We start from the raw sequence: 9,918 nt of genomic DNA on the forward strand, positions 1-9,918 counted from the left end.
CCACGTCTTGCAGCTGTATCTCAGTTCAACCAACACAGCCGCGTCAAAAACAAGTCGTTTATAATAAGGATGCATAATAAGGTTCGAGGCACGAATTATAGAAAATTTGTTGACGACTGACTGACACTTTGCCTCGTGTAGTGACACCACGTCCTTCATACAACCGCTGTCGGTAAACCAGGCCCTTAAAAACTTGTATCTGTCACAGTACTTAATAACGTGTTCCTCGATCTTTAATGGAACTTTATCACAACGAGTGATATTTCAAACAAAAAAAATAATTTAGTCCTCATTAGGAACAATTCCATAATCATTGCAATAATCGATGACAACTCTGAGTTTCCTGATGCACATATCCCGAGATGTTGTGTGCAGTGCGCCCAAGTAGCTGTTAGTTGCTATTTGTTCCTTCAGCATACGAATCATCTGGTTAATGTAAATCACAAACATTAGACAGCTGGAAGGTGAGCCTTGCCTTACTCCCACTGACGACTCCACCGTGGCACTCTTAAGCACGTTACGTGTGCAGCGATACATAACATATATTGCTTTTAACATCCTTCTTCCACATCCTATTGATCTTAAACATTCTATCAGCCTGGACCTCGGTACTTTATCGTATGCTTTACGATAGTCTATAAATAATACATATAACTTCAATTTCTTGTATTTTACATAATGACACAATAATCTCAGTGTAAATATCTGCTCTAGGCATCCTCTTCCCTCCATTGCTCCTGCTTGACAATTGTCCACATCCATCCACATTTTCAATCTATTGATAATAAGTGTGTCATAGAGTTTAGCTAGGGTGTCCATTATACTAACACCTCTGTAGTTATCACAAAGCATGCGATCACCACACTTAAATAATACACTTAACTTACTATAGCACCAGGCTAGTGGGAAACACAAACTATCAAAAATTACATTGAACATTGTAAGAAAAAACATCAACCAGTTCATAGGTAAGTTCATTAATAGGGCAGGACTTATTCCAACAAAACTTTTCTTTTTATTCATCCCTCTCACAGCTGTTTCCACCTCTCTAAACGTGAAAGGATCATCCACAATGGGAATACTTGGTGCCTGCTCAAAGTTTACCTCTCCAACTTCCTCCATCACTGGATTCAATAATTCCTCAAAATGAATCTTAAACTGACTCTCAGTAGGCTGGGTACTGCCTTCTTTACTTCTAATTTCACCTTTCCAGTTAATTGCTTTCCAAATTTTATCACAGTCATTTTCCTCCATGACTCTTTTAGGTCTACACTTCCCTCACGCGCAACATTCGTCTTTTTACACTCCTTTGCTATTCCATTAACTTCCCTGCAGCTTTCCTTAACCACGTCCTGCACACTTTCCTCATTCACCACGCCCAGGGTTGGCGGCTCACACAGCGCCATCCTCGTCACGAACGCTTCTATATCCACTTTGTCATGGTGCAGGCCTGTCGCGATATTAGTGGTACAGCTAGGGACTGTGTGTCAGCGTCCGACCCAAGTTACTGGCGCGCTCAAGTAGCCGTGATGGCGTTACTCATTTAAAAACGTCAGTGTTAATTGTTAGAGTGAGTGGCGCATGATCTGAGCACGACATAACTTGGCTTGTACATAAGTCTTTCAGGACATTCAAACTGCTATACTTAACTAAACACAGGTCGATAAACACAGGTCGATTTCCGATGTCCAGCGATCATTACGCCTAAAAGATATATTCCCTCCTCGCTGCTTTCCGTCATATTTCAAATGATTAGCAACTACCATTTCTTTCTCTTCACACATGTTGGGTATTGTCCGGCCCATGCAATTACTTATAAGATCTTTCACACCATTATATTCACATCTCTTTCCGTTTATATTTCTACTTGGTAGGCAACCCACACGTGCGTTCAAGTCAGCGACCACTATGGCACCGTCACAGTCGGTCACCTGCCCCTCCCACAGCAGCGCCGGGTCGTGGTAGGGCGAGTCGACCGGTGGGATATACATGGCGCCAAGCCTCATCCCAGGGCAGCAGGACAGCTCGACCCATGTTTGTCCTTCTGCTGCAATGTTGGCACATGTGATATATGGCACCAACGCACACTTCACCAACATCATAATTCCTCCTCTCCGACTATTTTGTTTACTTTTATTCATATATAAATCAAAACCAAGCAAGCTACTAATTAACGTTACTTAATTTCAGTGATCCATATCATGTCAAATTCTAAAGCAACATTTATCACTTCAGGGCTTTGGAGCTTATTTTTCACACCACAGATATTACAAGCACATATTTTCAATTGTCCATTCCAATTCTTTCCATGCCAAAATTTGGGAAATACCTATCAGTCACAACACAACACGCAGCAATACTCGCCGCCGCCAGTCATACGTAATTTCCACTCCCTGGTTGTCTGGTTTCTGCTTCTCATTTTCTCGGGTCCTCAGTCTTGTCGTTTCTCTCCTCGCCGCCGGATGAACGTCCTTCTTCACGCAAATCCGTTCAAAGTTTCTTCCTGTATCCTTCAGGTTCTTCGCCACTCGCAAGATGTCGCTCCGTTGATCTTGACTCTGCAGCGTCTCATGAATAGGGCGACTCCTCCGTGCGTCAGGCTGTCCAAGTCGTATTGTTGACCATACATCGGTGCGTATCGGTCCAGCGTAACCCCTCGGCTTCCAGCACTGTCTTGATCTTCTCTCTTTCTGTCGTTCCCAGGCCGTCGTCATCCTCCGAGACCCCAGTTATAACCAAGTTCCGCACCCTTTCTTTGGGGCCAAGGGATTCTAGGAACCGGTTTTGCTGGTGGATAATCATGTAGGCTTCATCGAGTGTTGTATTCAGTGATTCTATTTCTTTCTTCATCTCCTTCACAGCTGCCAAATCTTCTGGAATATTTCTTATTTCTTCGAGTAATTCAGAGCTCGGTGGCTGCTCTTCATGAGGCTGATGTGCAACAGTTGTTCTCAGTGCACATTTTAGCTGCGCCGCTGTCAGTTTATTGATCTCCGTAGCAGACAATGCCTTCACTGTGTTTACATTGTCATAACTAGCCATCTTGGACAAACAAACAAGTATCCTGTTAAGTCTTTGCACCCCGTTTTCTTCAGTGGCTTGGCGTCGCCGTTACCATGGCAACGGTTTTCACAGCGGTGCAGAGGGGATGGGACCGGTGTTGATTGGCCACATTATATTCTAGCTTCTAACTACCGGCTAGCTTTCTTCAGTGGGCTACAAGTAACTGCGTCTTGGCTGCACTCTACCCTCGAGCAGCTCCTTAGGCAATATATTGCCTGATCTAAGCCTGCATGGCAGCAGAATCTTGGCAAAACTTGGAGCTCTATCCAGGTCTGTTTGTTGATGTTTGCAGCGCCATCTACACTGTGCCTTAAGACTTTGAAACTATTTCGAAACCACACGATGCAGGACTACCAGCTCTGCCATCACCTCAGGACAGGACGCAGGAAGGGGGGGAAGGGCGGAGTGGCCGTTTTCTCCCAATCTCCCCTCAGCCCCTCACACCTGCCTGTCAACATTCCTGCCGGAGTAGAGGCCCTGTGGGTGAGAGTTACGCCCCCCTGCCATCTCAGCAACACGGCCTCCATCATCGTGTGCGTCGTGTACCACCCCCCACGAGCCACCACAGCACAGTTACTCACCACTCACATCAGTGACACTGCTGAGGCCCTAAGTGTGAGGTATCCTGTTGCCAAGCTGGTCATCTGTGGGGACTTTAACGGATCGTATATCAGCGATATCCTACACCAGCTACACCTCACCCAGGTCGTGGACTTCCCTACCACCCAGCAAGCCACCCTCGACCTTATACTGACAGACCTATTGCAGCAGTACTCGCCCTTCAAGCCGCTCCCTCCCATGGGTGGAGCACCCACCTCTCCATACTGTGGACACCCACAGGACCCACCGCCTCATGTCTGACTCAGCCATGAGGGAGGTTGGGCAGTGGGTGACACAACACCCGTGGACCGAGGTGCTGGATGTGGAGGACGTCCACTCAAAATGGCACAATTACGTCGCCACCACCACAGAAGCCTTCCACCGCTACTTCCCAGCCAAGAGCGTCACAGTGCACACATCTGATGCCCCCTGGATGACGCCCCGCATTAAAAGACTGATGCATCAGCGGACGTGGTTGTTCCACTCCTGCCCGGACCTATACAGGAAGCTAAGAAACAGAGGGATCAGGGAGATTAAGGCTGCCAAGTCAAGCTATTACCCGGACAAGATACACCACTTCAAGCAGGCCAACAACAGACAGTGGTTCGCTAGCAGCAAAGCTTTGTGTGGCCTACAAAAGCACACTTCATCTCTTCCTTGCACCTCACACCTTCCTGCTAATCTCGCGGCTCAGGAGATGAACGACCACTTTGCCGCTATCTGTCACACCTGCCCTCCCCTCCACACCACTCCACTTCCTGCCCATCTTCCCGCTCCCTCCCTTCCCCCCACTGTCCAGGCGATAGATGTTTTTAAGAGGATACTTAAAGATACCAAGATACCAAGATACCAAGGATACTTAAAGATACCAAGATCCACCACACCCACTGACCTTCCCATATAGGAAGAGCCAGCAACACCGCTATGCCCCATAATAAACGCCTCTCTTTCCCAACACTCTTGCCCCGCGGACTGGAAGACATCTTACGTCTCTCCCATCCGCAAAGCTTCCAGTCCACAGTCCCTCGGTGACCTCAGGCCAGTCTCTATCACCCCCATCCCTAGCTTTATTTGTGAAGATTTTGTGTATGACTGGGCCTACACCAAAACTTGTTATACCGTGGATATCAGACAGTTTGGAAATATTAAAGCCACCCCCACCTCCCATTACCTGACCAGCTTCCTTGACTTCATCCACAGCCACCTGGACAAGCGAAACACCTCTCTAGCTGTTGCCTTTGTGGACTTCAAAAAGCCTTTGATCTTGTTGATCACTTTGTTGTCTTCAGCAAGGCATAAGTCTTGCTCTCCCTCCCAACCTGGTAGCGTGGCTAGCCACCGCCCTCTCAGGGAGGCGTCAGGCCGTTCGCTATCAGGGCTCTGTCTCTAATATCCAACAGCTGACATGTGGGGTCCCCCAGGGAACCAAGGTGAGCCCACTATGCTTCCTCCTCCTCACTAACGACGCCCTCACTGACACCTCCATGGCTGGAAGTGTGTGTACGACTGCACCGTGGGCGTCCCAGTCTCCAACAGGAACACGGACTACTCGCCACTGCAAGTCATTTTGGAGCGACTGCAGACATGGACGGAGGAGAGCAGGATGACCATCAACCACAGCGAAACTGTGGTGATGCATTTCTGTACCTCCTCTGTACCAGTGCCCTCTCCCCAGCTCACAGTGGGCCCTCACCCCCTCCAGGTGGTCCGATGTGCCTCTGGATGTGCTTCTCGGAGTCACGGTGGACGACCAGCTGACCTGGAAGCAGCATGTCGCCAGCACCGTAAGATCCGCTACCTACAAGCTGTACATGATGCGCAGCCTCAGGTCGCTGGGGACACTGACAGACGAGTTAAGGGGAGTGTGCCTCACCTTCATCCTCCCCAAACTCATGTACGCCTCCCCAGCGTGGTCCTCCTCCCTCACACACACTCAACAGCTCCAGCTGGAGAGAGTGCAGAAGAGGGCGTGCAGGGTCATCTTTGTCCCTGCCTACATCACCTGTGATGAAGCCCTGACCACCCTGAGTCTGTTCAGACGTCTAGACTATCCACCAGGCACCGAGAGGCTCTGGAGAAGTTTGGAAGGGGACTCCTGCATCATCCACGCCTCAGACACCACGGAGCGGTACAGACTCAGCGCGATTCCCACCATGCCATCAATCAACAGTATTCCTCTTCTATATTAAGCTTAGCTTCAGGATTAATGTTAAGTATTTTCCCACCCCCTCTGTACATTTTCAGTTTGTAAACTGCCTTATTAATAAATCATTTATTATTATTATTATCATTATTATTATTATTATTATTATTATTTTTATTATTATTATTATTATTATTATTATTATTATTATTATTATTGTGTTTAGTCTTTGTGTCATATAGTCTTGCCTCGTTAGTGCCTCATTTTCTACTTTCTGAGTGTGTGCAATAGAAAACACAGTGAAAACAATTACCAGGAAAGAAAAGAGTAAGTGTACTCACCTCAAGAGTGCAGGTGTGTAGACTCTGGGAGACGGGAGGAAGCAAGGCGTGAGGCGGGAGGTGCCTGTGGGGAGAGACACACTGTGCTTCATGCTCTTACATTTATAATCCACAAGCACAAGTCTGTACCTGTGTACATCTATCTATCTGTACCTATCTGTATAAAAAGAGAGACAGACAGAGAGAGAGAGAGAGAGAGAGAGAGAGAGAGAGAGAGAGAGAGAGAGAGAGAGAGAGAGAGAGAGAGAGTCACCCAAAAATATACTTACTGTTTGACTAGCTATAGTTCACTGATTTTTTTTTTTTTTTTTCAGAAACAGTTGGGCAAAATAATAATGTCAGAAGTAAGAGTAAGCTGTGAAGGAAGAACATCTGTCATAAAGTGTTACTGGAGGCACGAAAATGTCAAAGAAGTGCAAAGACAATTCAGAAGACACTTTGACAGGGATCCACCAAGGTGACACAGCTAAGTTTGTACCAGATGGAACTGTTCACGACCTTTAATAGCATGCCTATATAGTAGTAGTAGTAGTAGTAGTAGTAGTAATTGTAGTAGTAGGTAGTGTTCACGATTTCTCACTACTACTACTACTATACTACTACTACTACTACTACTACTACTAATAATAATAATAATACTAATACCTCTACTACTACTACTACTACTACTACTACTACTACTACTACTACTATGTGAATATTAATAATAATGCCTAAGAATTGTTGCAAAAACAGCTGCAGTAGTAGTAGTATTTATATTAGTAATTGTAGTAGTAGTAATAGTAAAAGTAGTAGTTCTTGCTGCTATATTGTTACTATGATTGCTATCAGTAATATCACACACACACACACACACACACACACACACACACACACACACACACACACACACACACACACACACACACACACACACACACACAGAGTTGTAGTAGTAGTAGTAGTAGTAGTAGTACTAGTAGTAATAGCAGTAGTAAGTGTATCTTGTGTGGTGCGCGTGTGTATCGCATTGTGTTCCTCCTCAAAGACTTAGTGGTGGTCAAGATAACCAGGATTGGCCAAGCCCTCCCTGAAGTGTGCTACCAGTAGTGTACCAGGTGTGTTGAGTAGCCGCCAGGTGTACAGCCACACGTGTGTTGTGTACATGTGCATGAAAGAAATCCTGCTGGTGTTTTGTTAGTCCCATCATGCCGCTGGCTCGGGAAACTAAGCTTGACACCTTCTCAGACAGACGCCATCTTGTTGTGTCTGTCCGAGACGCCTCCTTCCCCCCCCCACCTATCTCCCCACCACCCGCCAGCCACTCCTTCCCACTTCCTCCAGCAGCAGTTTCTGGCCGCCCAATAGCCAGCAGCCCCTTCACGGCCACTACCTGCCAGCACGCCTTCCTGTCCTTATCTCCTCCCACTCCCTCCCCCCCTACCCTCAACCCACTTCTTCCTAAGCCCATTTCGCCACCCACTCCTGCCAGGCCCCTACCAGCAACCCACTCCTTCCAGCGCCCAGCCTGCCAGCCGCCCCTTCCTGCCCCCCACCCACCATCCACTCCTTCTGGCCCCCACCCGCCTCACGCTCCTTTCCCCTTTCCACCGCCCACACACGAGGTGCTCTCCTCGCTCCCTCCCCCCCCACTCATGACGTCACGGACGGCGGTGACAGTGACTGGCTGGTGTGAACCGCACCTCACACTCGTTCTACATAAATACTGCTACTAGTACTGCTACTGCTGCTAATTCTGCAGCTATTACTACTACTGCTACTTCTACTACTACTATTACTACTACTACAATTACTAGTGCTACTACAATTCTATTACTACTATTACTACTACTGCTGCTACTACTATTACTACTACTGCTGCTAATACTGTTACTACTACTGCTGCTGCTACTACTACTATTACTACTACTACTACTACTACTACTACTACTACTACTACTACTACTACTACTACTAATACTACATACTACTTCTACTACTACTACAATTACTACTGCTACTATGCTTACTTCTGTTACTATTACTACTAATACTAATACTCGTACTACTTCTACTACTGCTACTAATACTAATATTAGCTCTACTACTACTACTACTACTACTACTACTACTACTACTACTAGTACTACTACTACTACTAGTACTACTCTACTAGTATTAAGACGACTATTAATATTATGACTACTTTTAGTACTATCATGAATACTACAACTATTACTACTACAACTATAATTACTTTTACAATTAGTTACTACTGTTTCTATAACTACTACTACTACTACTACTACTAGTACTACTACTAGTACTACTACTACTTCCTTGCAACCCTCTCTGTCTTCTACTATGCTTACTTCTGTTAACTGTTACTACCTGCCGAATCGATAATTACTCCCAGTGAGGTGTGCAGCACTGTTCAGGGGGTGCTGTGAACTTATCATTAAACCCAGCTGTGACCTCACTGAACGTTTCCCTTTGTGTCTCACAACACAAGGTGGCAGTCACAGCCTGCCCTCTAAAGACAACTCTCTTCCTCCACACAAAACTACAAGCACCTAATAACACACACACCCTTCACTCTAAAATTTTAAAATCATCATGGCGACTCCTACACCAGCCTCGGAGTCCCCATCTGGGGAGGGGACCATAAATGTCCCCAGGTCGGACTGCCTTTCTGTCAACGACCCTAAGTGTCTTGACACCCCCCTCAACTTTTTCTTCATTAACTTGTGCAACATTCGCGGTCTAAGATCTAATTTTCAATCTGTAGAACACCTTCTAAACCTCATCTTCTTTTCCTCACTGAAACTCAGGTGTCTGAGGCAACCGACATTAGCCCCTTTTCTGTTCCCTCCTACTTTCTCTCTCCTCATTTTCGATCCAAAGCTGGATGCTGCGTTTACGTGCGCAATGACTTAACCTGCTCTCGTGCCCACGCTCTTGAATCTTCCGAGTTTTCCACCATCTGGCTACGACTAGAGAGTCACTCTCATACTAAATTTATCTGTGCTGTATACCTCTCACCTAACTCCTCTGACTATAAGAAATTCTTTGAGTACTTAACTTCCAAAGTGAAGCACATTCTGACCCTCTTCCTTTTTGCAGAGATCTCCATTCTTGGAGACTTCAATGTTCACCACCAGCTTTGGCTTTCCTCTCCCTTCACTGACCATCCTGGTGAACTAGCCCACAACTTTGCTATCCTCCATGATCTAGAGCAATTGGTGCAACACCCTACTCGTATTCCTGACCGTCTTGGAGATACGCCCAACATTCTTGACCTTTTCCTGACCTCTAATCCTTCTGCTTATGCTGTCACCCTTTCTTCTCCATTGGGCTCTTCCGATCACAATCTCATATCTTTATCTTGTCCTATCGCTCCAATCCCTCCTCAGGATCCCCCTAAGCGAAGGTGCCTCTGGCGTTTTGTCTCTGCTAGTTGGGGGGACCTGAGGAGGTATTTTACTGATGTTCCTTGGAATGACTACTGCTTCCGTGTCAGAGACCCGTCTTTGTGTGCTGAGCACATAACAGAGGTGATAGTGTCTGGCATGGAGGCGTACATTCCTCACTCTTTTTCTCGTCCTAAACCTTCTAAACCTTGGTTTAACACAGCTTGTTCTCGTGCTATACATGATAGAGAGGTGGCCCACAAAAGGTACTTAAGCCTTCCATCACCAGAATCTCATGCACTTTATATTTCTGCCCGGAACCATACCAAGTCTGTTCTCCAACTAGCCAAAAACTCCTTCATTAACAGAAAATGTCAAAACC

At 46.3% G+C, this 9,918-nt stretch overlaps 2 protein-coding genes across 3 annotated transcripts in view; one reads left to right on the forward strand and one right to left on the reverse strand.

The window, feature by feature from the left end:
• The window catches only part of LOC135096656 (uncharacterized), an 83,495-nt gene that overhangs the window by 60,064 nt on the left and 13,513 nt on the right, over positions 1-9,918 (reverse strand). Inside the window, exon 2 of the mRNA XM_063998356.1 lies at positions 6,148-6,211. The gene's annotated coding sequence lies outside the window, so the exon portion shown is untranslated. The remainder of the gene's footprint in view (positions 1-6,147; positions 6,212-9,918) is intronic.
• The window catches only part of LOC135096660 (uncharacterized), a 38,703-nt gene that overhangs the window by 22,965 nt on the left and 5,820 nt on the right, over positions 1-9,918 (forward strand). For both annotated transcript variants that reach the window (XM_063998372.1, XM_063998371.1), the window contains one exon: positions 6,462-6,604. The gene's annotated coding sequence lies outside the window, so the exon portion shown is untranslated. The remainder of the gene's footprint in view (positions 1-6,461; positions 6,605-9,918) is intronic.

The sequence above is a fragment of the Scylla paramamosain genome, unplaced genomic scaffold (genome assembly GCF_035594125.1).
Source record: "Scylla paramamosain isolate STU-SP2022 unplaced genomic scaffold, ASM3559412v1 Contig5, whole genome shotgun sequence".
NCBI lineage: Eukaryota > Metazoa > Arthropoda > Malacostraca > Decapoda > Portunidae > Scylla > Scylla paramamosain.